The sequence below is a fragment of the Oxyura jamaicensis genome, unplaced genomic scaffold, assembly GCF_011077185.1.
Source record: "Oxyura jamaicensis isolate SHBP4307 breed ruddy duck unplaced genomic scaffold, BPBGC_Ojam_1.0 oxyUn_random_OJ69224, whole genome shotgun sequence".
NCBI lineage: Eukaryota > Metazoa > Chordata > Aves > Anseriformes > Anatidae > Oxyura > Oxyura jamaicensis.
Window position 1 is genome coordinate 18,486 of NW_023309272.1, and position 18,485 is coordinate 36,970.

An 18,485-nucleotide genomic window follows, 5' to 3' on the forward strand; every position below is an offset into this window, starting at 1 on the left:
CAGGATGCCGTTGGCCTTCTTGGCCACCTGGGCACACTTCTGGCTCATGTTCAGGCAAACGTTGACCAATACCCCCAGATCTTTTTCCTCTGCACAGCTTTCCAGCCACTCTGCCCCAAGCCCTGTAGCGTTGCATGGGGTTGTTGTGTCCAAAGTGCAGGACCTGGAACTTAGCCATGTTGAAACTTATCCCATTGGCCTCTGCCCATCAATCCAACCTGTCCAGGTCCCTCTGCAGGGCCTACCTCATCCAAATCATCAGTAAAGATATTACTATCCAGTCATCTGGGACCTGTCCAGATGACCATGACTGCTGATAAATGATGGAAGGCGGTTCGGCAATCATATCTGCCAGCTCCCTCAGCACCCTCAGGTGGATCCCATCTGGCCCCATAAACTTGTTACAGTCCAGGTGGAGAAACAGCTCTCTAACTGTTTCCACCTGAATCCTGGAGGGTTTCTTCTGCTCCCTGTCCCAGACTTCCAGGGGATATAAATAATAATGAAAAATGTTCATGCTTATCAAAATATTTCAACTTGGTTAGATTAAATGGGTTTCCTTTTCAGTCTTGTTGAAACCAAACATTAAATAAAGCTGGAGTGGTGTTAACTCACATAGTTTGAAAATAAAGCACATAACTACATAACATTGCATATCAGGAATGTCAGGTTTCAGACAGATGTAGGGACCAATGGTATAACTTCTGCTCAAGCATAAAATCTTTATATGTGGGACTAAGCTCCCCCAGGACAGATTCTCTAAGAGCAGCATGTTCTTTACAGCTATAGAGGCTCAATCCCATTCAAATTTATTTTATTTTTCTGCTTTCTGCTTTCATTATTAGTATTACCAGTACCAGATTTCAGAAGGCCATCCTCAATAAACAAAACTTCTGCTGCTAAAAGAATATTCTGTAACTCAGATAAGAGGCAGAGTCTCCAGTTAGTGCACTGTGGACTCACCGAAAATTAAGCAATTTTACAAACAAGCAAGAAACTCTTTGGCAGTCCAGAGTCTCCTGACAAATTCTCAGCAAATACTGTGGTGGTTTTTTGTTGTTTGTTTGGCTGCTATCACAGACTCCTTAAGTCATCCTTCGGGTGTTTTTAGAGTATTTAACCATGAGTCACAGAAGACTATAGAAGGTAGCTTTCCATATGCTAGTATATAAATTCTAGAGCTGACAGAATTAACTCTTGGGTCTTTCTTTACAGCTACAGACATGCACATACTTCATTACACATATCCCACATTTGGATAACACTCTGCTCAGGATTATCTGGAATAAAGGCCAGGTTAAAAATGATTAACTGTAATAATCAAAAACTTGACTATTCAAAAACTCTCTATTCTTGATCTGTGTCTGTTTCAACAGCAAGAAAATATCAGGAGTCATTCAGATACATGCCAAGATGCTATGATTATCCAATTAGTAGCATGCTGTGATGGTTTTACTCGAGTGGGCAGCCGAGCTCCACCACAATCGCTCTCTCACTCCTCCCCTCCTCAAAGAGGAAGGGGGAGAAAAGACAACACAAAGAGCTCGAGGTTTGAGATGAGAATGATTTAATTAAAGGGAAGGGGAATGGGGAGAAAAATAAATAAAAGAAACAACAAGGCCACGCGGAAGCACAGAGAGAAAGGAAAAAAAGTTATTCTCTACTTCCCATCAACGAGAGATGTTCGGCCACATCCCCGGAAGCAGGGCCTCAAAACGCGTACCGGTTGTTCAGGAGAGACCCTCCCCCACGAGAGCCCCCCTTTTATTGCTGAGTGTGACATCAGGTGTTCTGAGAAGGGTCTTCTGAGAGACCAGGCAGGGTAGACAGCTGCCTAATCTTTTCTGCGCTCAAAGCAGCTATGCCAAAAGCCCACCGGTACCCTTTTGGATCCTTGAAGTACCCTTTCTTGAGGTAGTCTATGCCGAGGATGCACGGAGCCTCTGGGCCAGTCACGATGGGGTGCTTTTGCCACTCATTCCCAGTTAGACTCACTTCAGCTTCCAATACAGTTAGCTCTTGGGATCCCCCTGTCACTCCAGAGATAGAGATAAGTTCTGCCCCTTGGTGGCCTGATGGCATTAGGGTACACTGTGCACCTGTGTCCACTAAAGCTTTATATTTCTGTGGTTCTAGTGTGCCAGGCCATCGAATCCACACAGTCCAGTAAATCCGGTTGTCCCTCTCCTCTACCTGGCCAGAGGCAGGGCCCCACTAGTCCTGGTTGGAGCATCTGTCAATTAATTCTTCCAAATGTGAAGCAGAGGTCTCTTAGTCAGGGTCAGGAGTAATGCTAGCCTTTCTACTGCCTCTGGGGGATTGCCCAACAGAAACTGGGGCAGCAATCCTCCTAGGGGCCTCTTTTCTTGTTGCCATATCTTTCCGCAGTTCACGTACCCGAGCAGCTAGGACCGAGGTCGGTTCACCGTCCCACTTCCTCATATCTTCCCCATGGTCACATAAATAAAACCACAAGGTGCCCCGTGGTGTGCATCCCGGATTCTCCCTTGCTTGAGCCGGAGAATGCTGGCACTTAATAGCTGAAAGATTCTTCCATCTAGGTGAGGAGGAAGTTATATGTTCCTCTAACCGTTGGGACAGTCTCTCCACAGCTGAAATGCAGGCCCATACTGGGGCAGTGAGATTTTCTTCATATTGATGAAGCTGAATGGACACAGTGTCCACTGTTGGCCCCATCCCCTCATCCCAATTCATTGCTGCCAGTGTGTTGGCATGTGATGAGGGTGCAGCCCGTACAAACGTCCGCCACATGGATGTTGTGCGCTGGACTTCATCGGGATCTTGAGGTGTCTGGGCATTGTTTAAATCACTATAAATCATCTCCAGCACAGCTAATTCCCTCAGTTGCTGGAGACCTTTATCCATAGTGGCCCACTTGTCTGCTTGGTATACAATATCTTCCTTGGGGGGATACCTTTCTTTCACGGCTGCCAGGAGTCGCCTCCAGAGCCTGAGGACCTGTGCCTCTCTCCCAATTACTCTGTCAATGACCCTTTCTCTAGAGAGGGATCCCAGCTGCCTGGCTTCACTGCCTTCTAGTTGTTGGCTATTGGCCCCAGCATCCCAGCATCGAAGCAGCCAGGTGAGGATGTGCTCACCTGGATGACGACTGAAATCCTTTTGTATTTCTCGCAACTCACTCAAAGATAGAGATCGAGTGCTTTCTGATTCATTTATGATTTCAGTCTCTTCTCCCTGATGTTGTGGTGATGACGCTGCTTTAGAGCTGCCTGCCTTTTCCTCCTCTCCCTCCTCCTCAGGATAAGCTTCTTCCCTTACTAAACGAGCTGACTTCCGTTTCCATTGTTTTGTCTTGACTATAGGGGCTACTGATACCATAGATGGTTGGTCGTCTGGGGTGGTCACAGTGTGTGTTATCTCACTATCAAGTTCAGAAACTTTCCTATCCCCTTGAGGGTGCTGGGCAGTGTTAATTGACATTTGATAGGCGTAAGCCAGACCCCAGCAGAGTGCAGCAAGCTGGTGGAGTTCTCTGGTATTGCCAGGGTCAGGGCATATGTCTTTCAAACATTCTACCAGTTTTTTTGGATTTTGCACTTGTTCAGGGGTGAAGTTAAAAACCATCGGAGGAGAAAACCGTGACAGGTACCTGCCCATATCCCCCCCCCACACCTTGCCACCCACAACTACTTTGCCTCGGGGCAGGTCTTTGGATGCTATTCTTAATAAATTGTTTGATTTTGGGAAGGAAGAAAAAGAATAGAACTAGTGATAGGAGGATGACATCTGACCAAGGGTATCCAAAAAACTCAAAGGCTGCTGTGATTAGCCCACAGGGAGAGAAGAAGAAAGCACCACCCCTGATATTATTCATAAATTGACTGCCAGGGAAGAAAAAGAAAGCAGTGTAATTCTTCATATTTCCAGAAAGATAATCTCCAGGAGACCAGAAGGATAGCAATGCAGGGCCTGAGTACCAGACAAAACTGGAGGCCAGCATGTTACAGCACAGTGTGATAAAGAAACCAAACACAGATTTCAACACGTTCTCCGATCGGATATAGAAGAAGAAAGAGAACAGAGAACGGATTACGTACAACATAGTCACACAGGAAAATATTAACAGCAAACCGAACATTGTGACTAGCAAGTATGTTAGGTGGAATTACTTTAATCAATTCTACGGCTATCTCAACCCTTGAGACCCACGTTGGGCGCCAAAAAGGACTGTGATGGCTTTACTCGAGTGGGCAGCCGAGCTCCACCACAATCGCTCTCTCACTCCTCCCCTCCTCAAAGAGGAAGGGGGAGAAAAGACAACACAAAGAGCTCGAGGTTTGAGATGAGAATGATTTAATTAAAGGGAAGGGGAATGGGGAGAAAAATAAATAAAAGAAACAACAAGGCCACGCGGAAGCACAGAGAGAAAGGAAAAAAAGTTATTCTCTACTTCCCATCAACGAACGATGTTCGGCCACATCCCGGGAAGCAGGGCCTCAAAACGTGTACCGGTTGTTCAGGAGAGACCCTCCCCCACGAGAGCCCCCCTTTTATTGCTGAGTGTGACATCAGGTATTATGGAATATCCCTTTGATTGGTTTAGGTCAGCTGCCCTGGTGATGTCCCCTCCCCATCAATTGCCCACCCCCAGCCTGCTGGCTCTTGGGGGCTTGGAGGGAGTCCTGATGTTGTGCCAGCACTATGCAGCAATAGACACAACACTGGAGTGATACCAGTGCTGTTCCAGCTACGAGTGCAGAGCACAGCACTGTGTGGTCTGCTGCAGGGAAAGGTGACTCCATCCCAGACAGACCCAACACACATGCACATGCCATTTGGGAAGTGCTTCTCCAAAGCATGACACCCACGTGCCCAAAGAAGAGCTGGCGTGGAAGAAGACTGGCCTGGCTGAACAGAGAGTTGTGGCTAGAGCTTAGGGAAAAACGTGGGTTTCAGCAAGTTTGCAGACAACACCAAGTTAGGTGCGTGTGTCGATCTGCTCGAGGGTAGGAAGGCTCTGCAGGAGGATCTGGATAGGCTGGACCGATGGGCTGAGGCCAACTGTATGAGGTTCAACAAGGCCAAGTGCTGGGTCCTGCACTTGGGGCACAACAACCCCAAGCAGCGCTACAGGCTGGGAGATTAGTGGCTGGAAAGCTGCCTGGCAGAGAAGGACCTGGGAGTATTGGTTGACAGCTGGCTGAATATGAGCCAGCAGTGTGCTCAGGTGACCAAGAAGGCCAGCAGCATCCTGGCTTGTATAAGAAACAGCGTGGCCAGCAGGTCCAGGGAAGTGATTGTCCCCCTGTACTCGGCTCTAGTGAGGCCGCACCTCGAGTACTGTGTTCAGTACTGTGGCCCCTCACTACAGGAAGGACATCGAGGTGCTCGAGCGAGTCCAGAGAAGGGCAACGAATCTAGTGAGGGGTCTGGAGAACAAGACTTACGAGGAGCAGCTGAGGGAGCTGGGATTGTTCAACCTGGAGAAGAGGAGGCTCAGGAGTGATCTTATTGCACTTTACAGGTAGCTGAAAGGAGGCTGTAGCGAGGTGGGGGTTGGTCTATTCTCCCACGTCCCTGGTGGAGGCAGGCCTATTCGCCCACGTGCCCACGTGGCCAGGACAAGGAGGAATGGGCTAAAGTTGCACCAGGGAAGGTGCAACCACCGCTGAGTGCTGCTGTGTCAGACATGCTAGAACTCCAGTACGAACTGGAATCAAAGGAAGCCAAGTGGTACACCACAACTGATGTCGCTAATGCATTTTTCTCCATCCCTTTAGCAGCAGAGTGCAGGCCACAGTTAGCTTTTACTTCGAAGGATGTCCAATACACCTGGAATTGACTGCCCCAGGGGTGGAAACACAGCCCTACCATTTTCCATGGACTGATCCAGTCTGCCCTCGAACAGGGGAAGCTCCTGAAAACCTGGAGTACATTGATGACATCATGTGTGGAGTGACACAGCAGAGGATGTTTTTGAGAAAGGGAAGAAAATAGTCCAAATCCTTCTGAATGCTGGTTTTGCCATAAAACAAAATAAAGTCAAAGGACCTTCACAAGAGATCCAGTTTTCAAGAATAAAATGGCAAGATGGACATTGTCAAATCCCAATGGATGTGATCAGTAAATTAACAGAATCACAGAATCACAGAATTCTAGGGGTTGAAAGGGACCTTAAGAGATCATCGGGTCCACTTCCCCCTGCCAAAGCATGTTCCTCAGAGCAGGCTGCCCAGGTAGGCGTCCAGACAGGGCTTGAATATCTCCAGAGAAGGAGACTCCACAGCCTCCCTGGGCAGCCTGTTCCAGTGCTCCATCACCCTCACCGTGAAGTTCTTTCACATGTTGGGGTGGAACCTCCTCTGATCAATTTTTTGGCCATTGCCCTTGTCCTATCCCCACAAACCACTGAAAAGAGGTTGGCCAAATCCCTCTGTCTCCCACACTTAAGATATTTGTAAACATTGATAAGATCCCCTCTCACTCTTCTCAAGGCTGAACAGACCCAGGTTTCTCAGCCTTTCTTCATAGGGAAGATGCTCCAAGCCCCGTATCATCTTTGTGGCCCTCCACTGGACTCTTTCCAGGAGATCCCTGTCTTTTTTGTACCAGGGAGCCCAGAACTGGACACAGTACTCCAGGTGAGGCCTGACCATGGCAGAGTAGAGGGGGAGGATCACCTCCCTTGACATGCTGGCCACACTCCTTTGAATGCACGCCAAGATCCCACTGGCCTTCTTGGCCATGAGGGCACACAGCTGGCTCATGGTCAACCTGTCATCCACCAGGACCCCCAGGTCCTTCTCTGCAGAGCTCCTCTCCAGCAGGTCATCCCCCAGCCTGTACTGATAGATGCAGTTGTTCCTTCCCATGTGCAGGACTCTACACTTGCTCTTGTTAAACCTCATTTGGTTTCTTCCAGCCCAGCTTTCCAGCCTGTCCAGGTCTCACTGAATGGCAGCACAGCCTTGTGGCGTGTTGGCCACTCCCCCCAGCTCTGTATCATCGGCGTATCATATGTATCATTTGTATCATATGCTGAGGGTGGACACTATTCCCTCATCAAGGTCGTCGATGAAGATGTTGAACAAGACCGGACCCAGCACCGACCCCTGGGGAACACCACTAGTCACAGGTCTTCAGCCAGACTCTGCACCACCGATCACCACCCTCTGAGCTCGGCCACTCAGCCAGTTCTCAACCCACTTTACCATCCACTCGTCTATGCCACGCTTTCCCAGATTTGCTGGCAGGATGTCATGGGAGACAGTATCAAAAGCCTTGCTAAAGTCAAGGTAGATGACATCCACTGCTCTCCCCCCATCTTCCCAGCTGGTGATGCCATCAGAGAAGGCAACAAGTTTGGTCGAGCACGATTTCCCCTTGGTGAATCCATGCTGCCTACTCCTCATAACCTTCTTCTCTTCCAATTGCTTGGAGATGGCCAAACGGTCAAAGCCTCTTTGGTATGGAGGACGATGGCTGAAATATAAATATGGAGAGGCCTGGCAGATTGATTACATCACATTCCCTCAAACCTGCAATGGCAAGCGCCACGTACTTACAATGGTGGAAGCAACCACTGGGTGGCTGGAAACATATCCTGTGCCCCATGCCACCACCCGAAACACTATCCTGGGCCTTGAAAAGCAAGTCCTGTAGTGACATGGCACCCCAGAAAGAATTGAGTCAGACAGTGGGACTCATTTCCGAAACAACCTTATAGACACGTGCGCCAAAGAACATGGTATTGAGTGGGTTGTAGCACATCCCCTATCATGCATTAGCCTCTGGGAAAAATCAAGCAATACAATGGACTGTTAAAGCATTGGGTGAAAGCATTGGGTGCTAGGACATTCAGAAATTGGGATGCACATTTGGCAAAAGCCACCTGGTTAGTCAATACTAGGGGATCTGCCAACCGAGCTGGACCTGCCCAATCAAACCTGTTACGTACTGTAGAAGGGGATAAAATTCCTGTAGTGCACGTGAGAAACATGCTGGGTAAAACAGTCTGGGCTACTCCTGCCTCAGGAAAAGGCAAACCCATTCGTGGGATTGCTTTTGCTCAAGGACCTGGATGCACTTGGTGGGTAATGCAAAAGAATGGGGAGGTCCGGTGTGTACCTCAAGGGGATTTAATACTGGGTGAGAATAGCCCATGAGATGAATTGTATTATGTTTATTATCTAATACTCACTTTCGAGTTCAGTTTATCTCTAATAACATCAATACTACAAAACTATTATTACGATTAAGCTGTTATGATAAACAATTTTAGCATGGGCACGTGCTTTCCAGCCTGAGACCAGCACGTCACCACCCTTCAGCAACAGAACAAAAATCCAATATTATTAGAGGCACAGGTTTTGAAAATCTATCCTTTATATATCAGAATAGAAAATTGTGCAAGAACAACTAAGAAGGGAAAGTGAGGAAGATGACTAAGAAAATCATCAGGCAGAAGTACTCCTATGTCCTCCCATACAATGTTTCAGCAGCTGGCGCTCACAGGGCTCATGAAAAAGTGCTCTGCAGATCTTTCTGCTGATTTCAGTATATTTGGACAGTGATCCAAGTAGGAATAAAGTAATACCTGGAGTGGGAAGGGAGTGATTTTTAAGCACTTAGGTGCCATTTATTTATGGGCTAATATAGCACCAAGGCACCTAGGTACCAAGTGGTGGATGCTGTTCAATGTATGGTGTACTGTAGCTCTCTTATTCAGTACTCTGTTAAACAGTACCACCCCAGCTTTCTCTCACACTGCTTAGAGCCAAGTGGAAACGCTGCCCACTCATACCCTGCCTGCTCAGTGTCATCCACCCAGCCCACAGCGAGACCTTTTCACCACCACGGGTTTCACCATGCCTGGGGGGAGAATGGATTGAGAGCAGCCCTGAGAAGAAGGACCTGGGGGAGTTGGATGATGAAAAGCTCAACATGAGCCTGCAATGTGCACTTGCAGCCCAGAAAGCCAATCATATCCTGGGCTGCATCTAAAGAAATATGGCCAGCAGGCTGAGGGAGGTGATTCTCTCTTCTCTGCTCTTGTGAGACTCCACCTGGAAAGTATGCAAACTTACTGAGGGTGCACTCGATCCCCTCGTCCAGATCATCAATAAAGATATTAAAGAGGACTGGCCCCAGTACTGAGCCCTGGGGGAAGCCACTAGTGACTAGCCTCCAACTGGATTTGACTCCATTCACCACAACTCTTTGGGCCCTGCTATCCAGCCAGTTTTTAACCCCATGAAGCGTACGGCAGTCCAAGCCATGAGCAGCAAGTTTCTTCAGGAGAATGCTGTGGGGAATGGTGTCAAAAGACTTACTGAAGTCAAGGTAGACCACGTCCACAGCCTTTCCCTCATCCACTAAGCGTGTCACCTTGTCATAGAAGGAGATCAGGTTCGTCAAGCAGGACCTGCCTTTCATAAACCCATGCTGACTGGGCCTGATTGCCTGGTTGCCCTGTAAGTGCCACGTGATGACACCCAAGATAATCTGCTCCATGAGCTTCCCTGGCACTGAGGTCAAACTAACAGCACTATAGTTCCCCGGGTCTACCCTCTGGCCCTTCTTGTAGTTAGGCATCACATTTGCTAGCCGCCAGTCAACTGGGACCAACCCTGATAGCCAGGACTGCCGATAAATGATGGAAAGCGGCTTGGCCAGTTCTTACACCAGCTCTCGCAGTACCCTCGGGTGGATCCCATCCGACCCCATCAACTTGCGTACATCTAAGTGCTGTAGCAGGTCGCCAAACATTTCCTCATGAATTGTGAGGGCCACATTCTGCTCCTAACCCCCTTCCACCAGCGCAGGGTACTGGGTATCCAGAGAACAACTGGTTTTGCTGTTAAAGACTGAGGCAAAGAAGGCGTTAAGCACCTCAGCCTTTTCCTCATCTCTTGTAACTAAGTTTTCCCCCCTCATCCAGTAAAGGATGGAGATTCTCCTTAGTCCTCCTTTTCGTGTTGATGTATTTATAAAAACATTTTTTGTTGTCCTTAACAGCAGTGGCCAGATTGAGCTCCAGATGAGCTTTGGCCTTTCTAATTTTGTCCCTGCACCGCCTCGCAGCATCCTTGTAGTCCCCCTGAGTGGCCCGCCCTCTTTTCCAAAGATTATAAACCCTCTTTTTTTCTCCTAAACTCAAGCCACAACTCTCTATTCAGCCAGGCCAGTCTTCTTCCGCGCCGGCTCGTCTTTGGGCACGTGGGGACAGACCGCTCCTGAGCCATTAAGATTTATTTCTTGAAGAATGCCCAGCCTTCCTGGACTCCTCTGCCCTTCAGAACTGCCTCCCAAAGGACTCTGCCAACCAGTGTCTTGAACAGCTCAAAGTCAGCCCTCGGGAAGTCCAAGACAGCAGTCTTACTCGTCCCCTTCCTGACTTCACCAAGTATAGAGAACTCTACCATTTCATGGTCACTCTGCCCAAGACAGCCCCCGACCACCACATCTTCCACGAGTCCTTCTCTGTTAGTGAACAGAAGGTATAGCGGGGCACCTCCCCTGGTAGGCTCACTAACCAGCTGTGTCAGGAAGTTATCTTCCACGCTCTCCAGAAACCTCCTGGACTGCTTTCTCTGGGCTGTGTTGTGTTTCCAGGAGATGTCTGGGAAGTTAAAGTCCCCCACGAGAACAAATGCTGATGATTTCGCAACTTCTGCCAGGGAGCTGGGCTTGTTCAGCCTGGAGAAAAAGAGGCTCAGGGGTGACCTTATCGCACTCTACAGGTACCTCAAGGGAGGCTGTAGCGAGGTGGGGGTTGGTCTGTTCTCCCACGTGCCTGGTGACAGGACGAGGGGGAATGGGCCCAGCTCCCTCAGCCGCTCCTCGTAAGACTTGTTCTCCAGACCCCTCACCAGCTTCTGGCAACTTAAGTTTATCGTGTCTGTCATATCAATGGCAACTTAAGTTTATCGTGTCTGTCATACATGTTTACATATGCATTTTTTCTCTGGTCTTTTAAATAGAGCTTAAGTTCTAGGGTGAAATTGCTAAGTTACTTCTAAATTAAACATACTGGATAACAAGGCTAGCAAAACTTAGCAGTGCTTGAAGCTTTTTTTTTTTTTAAAAAAAAAGAAATAATCTACAGAATATTAAGCAAACATCTGAAAAAATAACTGCAGTAACATCTTTAAAAGATTGCTTCATTCTATTAAGTCCTAAAAATCTATGAGCACTAGAAATGAATGTCTGCAGCTTTTTCCTCACAAATAGATGGGGAAATGCAGCAAATTGACTATAAGAAAATGCAGAAAGGTAGCCCAACATTAGAAATCACACCAAATTTAATGGCATTTTAACATTGATTCTAAAGGAAACTGAAAAAGAGGATAAAGAAGAAGAAGGGAGAGAGTTAGAAATCTATAGGTTTGGGAGAAAATATTCTTGTATCTTTTATATTTAAAGTGTCATTGGAAACTGCAGAAACAGCAAGGGCTGGGGAAGATGGAAACAGACAAAACAACTTTAGAGGGATTTTTTTTCCCATATCTATCATCTACAAATCCAGTATGCAAAATTTTTGCTCAGCAAGCGTTTTCATCTTTTCTCAGGCAAAGTATGTGGATTCCACAGAGCTGTTAAAGGATTCAGGACTGAACACAAAAAGTTACTGAATTCCTTTACTGAAATCATTTGCAGTCAAACAAGGTTGGAAATGACACTTGGGTAAAAAAGAAAAACAAAAACAACTTCTTCCACTTTCCTCTCTATTATTGAGAGTTTCCTAATGCTTTAACACTTGCTGAGAGACAGTACAATGCTCATTCTCCTACACACTCAGTGTTTTCTCCTTCCAGCCACCTTATAAGGAGTGGAAAAGAAAGTTTGCATGCCTATGGTCAAAGCAGGGAAGCTAGTTTGCTCTCCTTTCGATCAGAATGTGCTGCATCCCTTCCTTTATTCCCACCCCCTCCCTTTTTTAAATAGAAAAGAATATAAGGTGGAGAGACCTGAGAGATGGGACAGCCACCCACCAAAGCTCTCCATTCGCAGAAATAAATGGAGGGAGCAAAAGTAAAAAGTAAACAAATTTAAAATATATATATATAAATTCCAAATCTGCTGCTGACACAGAAGTGAGATTTGAGTACTGTGCACCCCACCCCCGGCAGATGCAGAGGCTGTAGGCAGCAGCTCAGCTGAGTGCTTCTGCAGTCCCAAGTATTTCCATGGTCCCATGACCTCTGCACCACTTCACTGCCTATCCTGCTCCCAGGAAATCACATCATGACCAACTAGGATTTATCATCTAAATGGGTTTGAAATTATATGTCTGGGAAGTCAAGTCCAAATGAAATCACACCGGACTTTCAGGCTTCTAGCCGTAACATCCACCCACGGAACAAGTGCATTTCAGCGCTGCCCCCCCATCACTCCAGTGGCTCCATCACCACAACCCCCAAGTCCAGGGCTGGGGCCGGGTCATATTCACATCTCAATGACATTGTCACCTTCGACACTCCGCTGCAGCACAGGGAAGGAAGCTATGCCTGGTGCTGGTTCTGCCCACCAGATCCTCCAGGAGCTGCAGCAGCAGGATGCGGGGCAGCCCAGTGCACCCCACCAGGAGCCCAGCACCAGGCAGCACAAGCCCCACAGCCTCACCAAGCCAGGCCACGAATGTCTTTGCCCCCAGGACATCATGCCGCTCGCTCCAGCGCTGTCCCAGTGCCCTCCACCTACCACTGCAGCTAGGGTGCACAACTGGAGGGAGAACAGCCTTCAGAATTGCGGGTAGGGTTCACATAGATGCACCTCAGCCAGGAGGCTTCGCTGCACAGCAGGACCAGGCACTGTTGAGAGACAGAAAGGGATGATGAGATGTGAGAGGGGCCGTCGGCACAGCACAGCTCAGCACAGCGCAGCCCGGCCCCGGTATCTGCCCTGGCCCCACGGGAGGGCAGCAACACTGCCTGCTCCCGCAGCGGTTCCTGATGATGCTGCAAAATGCGCAAAGCGGCCGACACAGGTGGCAGAGGCTGCGCTCCAACCTGCAGGGACTGACTGACCACTGCAGAGAAGGAATGGGGGAAACAAGAGCACAGGTCCCGGTGGAAGCGGAACGCAATGTGCCGTGTTTGTCGCTTTACACACCTTTTCCTCCTCCCTCGGCTCTTGCTCCAGCCCAAGCCCGGGAGCTGCTGGCAAAGTGACGTGAGGCTGATGTAAAGATGGGCAAAGCTTTACAAAATTGGCCTGAAATCTTTTTTTTAAAAAATAATAAATGACCATAGAAAAAAAAACGATAAGGCAGGGAGGAGGGATAAACAGAGAAAGGGAAAAAGGGAGAGAAAGAAAATGGATAAAGGGGAGAGATGGGGGGGAGGAGGATGGTGAAGGAGACAGAAAGCCAGTGACAGGGTGACAGAGAGAGGGATGGGGGAGAGAGAGGAAGTGGAGGAGTGAGATGGAGGCAGAAAGGGAGGAGGGAAAAAGATGCAAGGAGGGAGAGAGACCCGAAGAGAGAGAGAGAGAGAGAGAGAGGATGCAGGAGAGAGATGAGAGCTGGGATGAATTAGAGGAAGGGACAGAGATTGGGAGAGACAGGGAGGTTGAGATAGAGAGGGAAAGAGGAGGGGGGAGAGGCGGAGAGATGGAAAGAGGGGAGATATGGGAGAAAGATGGAGGGGAGGAAGCATGTAGAGGGGGAGAAAGCAAGAGAGAAACACAAGCGGGGAGAGACAAGGATAGATAAAGAGATGGAGAGACAAATGGGGAGCAAGCGAGAGCAGGAAAGAGAGAGAGAGGGAGAAGCAGGAAGGGCAGAGGCAGAACAAGAAGGGAGAGACAGAAAGAGGATGGGGAGACAGGGAGATTTAAGGAGGGAGGAATGGGGAAATTTAAAGAGGGGAGATGGAGAGAGGTGGGGGGAGATGGAGAGACACTGAAGTGGAGTGAGACAGAGGGGAGGGGGAGGAGAGAAAGAGGGAGGGGGAGTGATGGGGAGAGAGAGATGGGGAAAGAGGCAATGATGCATGGTGGGGGCTGGGAGTTGGGGAAAAAGACAGATGGAGACACAGAAGCAGAGGGGGAGAGAAGTAGAGAGAGAAAGACCATGCAAGAGACATGATTAAACCTAGCAACAATACCATTCACCCTTGATTCCATTCAAGAAATACTAAAGGCAAAAATCCTCCAGACAGTGCATTTGAGGAGTTTAGTTGTGTTTGGAAAAAATGCTTAGATAAAGGATTAATGAGGTGGCAACTGCATAGTCTTCTAACTGCAGTGCTAAAACAATTATTAGGAGAAACTCAGGAACAGCTAGCAAGACACACGAGCTCCCCATGTGTCTGAAGTTAGAGAATATCACTCAATACTTTTAACAAAGCATTCAAATGAATAGGGGAACTGGCTCAGCTCTGCTGTCTGTGTTACAGCCACCAAGACAGCTACATGGAAACAGTCTGGAAATGTTGATTGCTGTAAATTATAAGAATACCACAACATTTTTGATTGATAAAGGAGCACACATTTCAGTGATAGATCAATGTACTTATCAAGGTAAAGCTCCTTTAAAGAAAGAAGCAGTTTCAGTAGTAGATTTTAATAGTACAAATAACACTTATTCAGATGTATGGACTAAATATTGTTTAATGGATGTACCTTATGACCCTTGTTATTGTGCAAAATGAATATCATAGGAATGGATATTCTGGAAGGACAGTCTTCGATAGATAGCTGGGGTAAATATGAAAAATTGGTAGTCCTCCAATTACAGGAAAACTAATCTCAATATGATTAAGCCTGTAAATCTGCTACAAATAGCCCCCCTCCTGCCTAAGAGTAAACCAGTTAGCATTCCGCAGTATAAACTACCTGCCATAAAACCTGTGACAGAATTAGTCAAACAATTAGACCAACAGGGCATTATAGGGGAAAAAAAAAAAAATCATTAACCATATAATAACTCTATATGGCCTGTTAAAAAAAAAAAAAAAAAAAAGATGGGACATGGCCCATGACTTGACTACAGGGCTTTAAACTTTAAATAAAGTAACTGACTCTTTAACAACCACTGTTCCTAACATAGTAATTTTAGTTAATACAATAAATGAACATGATTTTCCATGGATGGGAGTGTTAGATATAAAAAAGATGTTCTTTATGATTCCAATACAAGAGCAAGACAAACCAAAGTTTACTTTTACTTGGGATGGAATACAATATACCTTTAATTGCCTCCGTCAAGGTTTTAAACATAGCCCCAACACTGACCATACTATGTTAACCAAAGAGATAGAATCAATCATCCTTCCACCTGAAGTCACAATCTACAATATATAAATGATATTCTCATCAGAGGACCAAATGAGGAAATGGTTCTCCAAAGTATGAATCATCTAGCATTTACAGGAATTAACATTCCCAACCAACAGCAAGGGCAAGTCAAGAGATTACATTTTTAGATACCTGATGGACAGGAGAATGGAAAACTGTGACAGAATCTGTCAGATCTGTCTTCATGACAGAGTAACTGTCTTTATCTCAACCCACAAGTTTTTACTTTTTTTTTTTTTTGTGATTCTCTCCCCCTTCCCACTGTGGAGGGTAGGGAGCAAGCAAAAGGCTGAGTGCTCCTTAGCTACCTGCAGGGTTAAACCACAACAGTCCCTTAGAGCAAACACCTGAAGGCTGGAAATATATCCTCATAGGAGTAGAACTAATTAGTTTTAAAAGTACACCCCACCTGAGCTGCAACTAGTCTAGCAACTATTGCTGGTTTAAATCAGTGGTTTGATACTTGCCCAGAAAAACACAACCTAATAATGGGTCACATTTTAAGAATAAAGAACAGCAAACCTGGTGTGCTTCAAATGGAGCACAATGGGCTTTTCACCTACCATATCAACCTCAAAGTAACAGAATAGTAGAAAGGTGGAGTAAACTACTAAAACAGCAACTACACAAGAGTGAATCTATTAATACCTCTAAGGGGGGGGGGATCCCATTTGTGGGAATGATGGACTAGATGATCTTTGAAGGTCCCTTCCAAGTGAACTATTTTATTATCTACTTTATCACTGTGGGAACACTGATAACTGGAATGGCTAAGCAAAACCTGTCTCTTGTAGGTTCTGCCTTTCACATTGCCCATGGGACAACTAGGGTATTGAAGATAGTCACAACCCATCTTTGGAACTACAGTTACAGAGTGAATTATCAGAAGAAATAGCAGGAGGTCAAGGACTGATAATAGGCAATAATGTTGCACAAACCCTAAAATCTGAAGTTAATCTAAATTTATCTTTTTGTGAAAACACTGGATGAGAAGCTGCAATTGGTTTTGACACTAGAGTGAAATGGGTACCTACAGTGCCAGGGGATTGTTTGCACTGTAATACTAATGACACATGAAATTAGTAATCATTGTACTTACTGATGTCCTGTTAGTACTCCGGAGCTGGACTTGTGAGTCCCTTCCAACTCAGGATATTTTATGATTCACATAAATTACTTATGAAAAACACCTGAAAGACAATGCAGGCATTGGTCACAGTCAACACGGATTCACAAGAGAAAAGTCCTGTTTAGCCAACTTAATTTGCTTTTATGACAAGGTCACCCACATAGTGGATGAAGGGAATGTAGTTGATGTGTCCTGGTTTCAGCTAGGATAGAGTTAATTTTCCTCCTAGTAGCTGGTAGGGTTCTGTGCTTGGGATTTAGGATTAGAAGAATGTTGATAACATGCTGATGTTTTAATTGTTGCAGAGTAGTGCTTACACTAAGCCAAGGACTTTCAGCTCCTCGCTCTTTCCTGCCAGCAGGCTGGGGGTGCAGCAGGAGCTGGGAGGGGACAGACCCAGGACAGCTGACCCAAACTGGCCAAAGGGGTATTCCATACCATCTGACGTCATGAATAAGGGAGGGGCTGGCCGGGGTGGGGGGACCGGCTGCTCGGAGATAGGCTGGGCATCGGTCAGCGGGTGGTGAGCAATTCCATTGTGCATCACTTGTTTTGTATGTAGTAGTAGTAGTATTATCATTATTATTATTATTATTATTATCCCTTCTTTTCTCTCTTAATAAACTGTTTTTATCTCAACCCACAGGCTTTCATTTCTTTCTAATTCTCTCTCCCATCTCAGAGAGGGAGAGGGGAGGTTGAGCAAACAGCTGTGTGGTGCTTAGCTGCCGGCTGGGTTAAACCACAACATGATGTAATCTTTTTTTATTTCAGCAAAGCTTTCAGTACCATTTCTCACAGTATCCCAGACAAAATGTCCAGCATACAGCTAGAAACATAATGCAATGGGCGAACAGTTGGTTGATGAGTTGGGATCAAAGGGTTATAGCAAATGGGGTAACATCAGGCTGGCTGCCAGTCACTAGTGGGGTTCTGCGGGCTCCATTTTGGGCCCAGTTCTCTTTAATATTTTCATAACTTACTTGGATGCAGGACTTAAATGCATACTAAGTAAGTTTGCAGATTACACTAAACTGGGAGGAGCTGTTGATTTCCTCGAGGGTAGAGAGGCCTTGCTGAGAGATTTTGACAAATGGGAGGGCTGGGCAATCACCAGCCATATGAAGTTTAACAAGAGCAAGCGCTGGATTCTGCACCTGGGGCAGAGCAACCCTGAGTACATGTTCAGACTGGGGGACGAAAGGCTAGAGAGCAGCCCTGCAGAAAGGGATCTAGGGGTTTTGGTTGATGGTAAGCTCAGTGTGAGTCAACAATGTGCCCTGGTGACCAAAAGGGCCAACTGTATCCTGGGGTGCATCAGGCAGGGAAGTGATTGCTCCACTCTACTCTCTGCTGGTATGGCTTCACCTCAAGTACTGTGTGCAGTTTTGGGTACCACATTATAAAAAAGACAAAACTATTAAGGAGTGCCCAAAGGAGGGCGACACAGATGGTGAAGAGTCCAGAGGGCAAGATGTATGAGGAGTGGCTGAAGTCACTTGGTTTATTCAGCCTAGAGAAGAGGAGACTGAGGGGAGACCTCAGCATGGCCTACAGCTTCCTCATGAGGGGGAGTGGAGGGGCAGGCAGTGATCTCTTCTCTCTAATGACCAATGATCGGACACGAGAGAATGGCATAAATCTGTATTGGGGAGGTTCAGGTTGGATATTAGGAAAGGGTTCTTCACTGAGAGGATGGTTGGGCACTGGAACAGGCTCCCCAGGGAAGTGGTCACAGCACAGAACCTATCGGAGTTCAAGAAGTGTTTGGACAACTCTCTCAGACATATTGTCTGATTTAGGATGGTCCTGTTAGGACTCAGGAGTTGGACTTGATGATCTTTGTAAGTCCCTTCCAACTCAGGATATTTTATAATTCTATGATTCTATGATATTAGGAAAAGTTCTTCACTGAGCGTGTGGTCAAGTACTGGAACAGGCTCCTCAGAGAAGCAGTCATGGCAGCAAGCCTGTTGTTGTTCAAGAAGCATTTAGAAAACACATTCAGATATATGGTTTAAGTCTTAGTTTGCCTTGTATGGAGCCAGGAGTTGGACTCAGTGATCCTCATGGG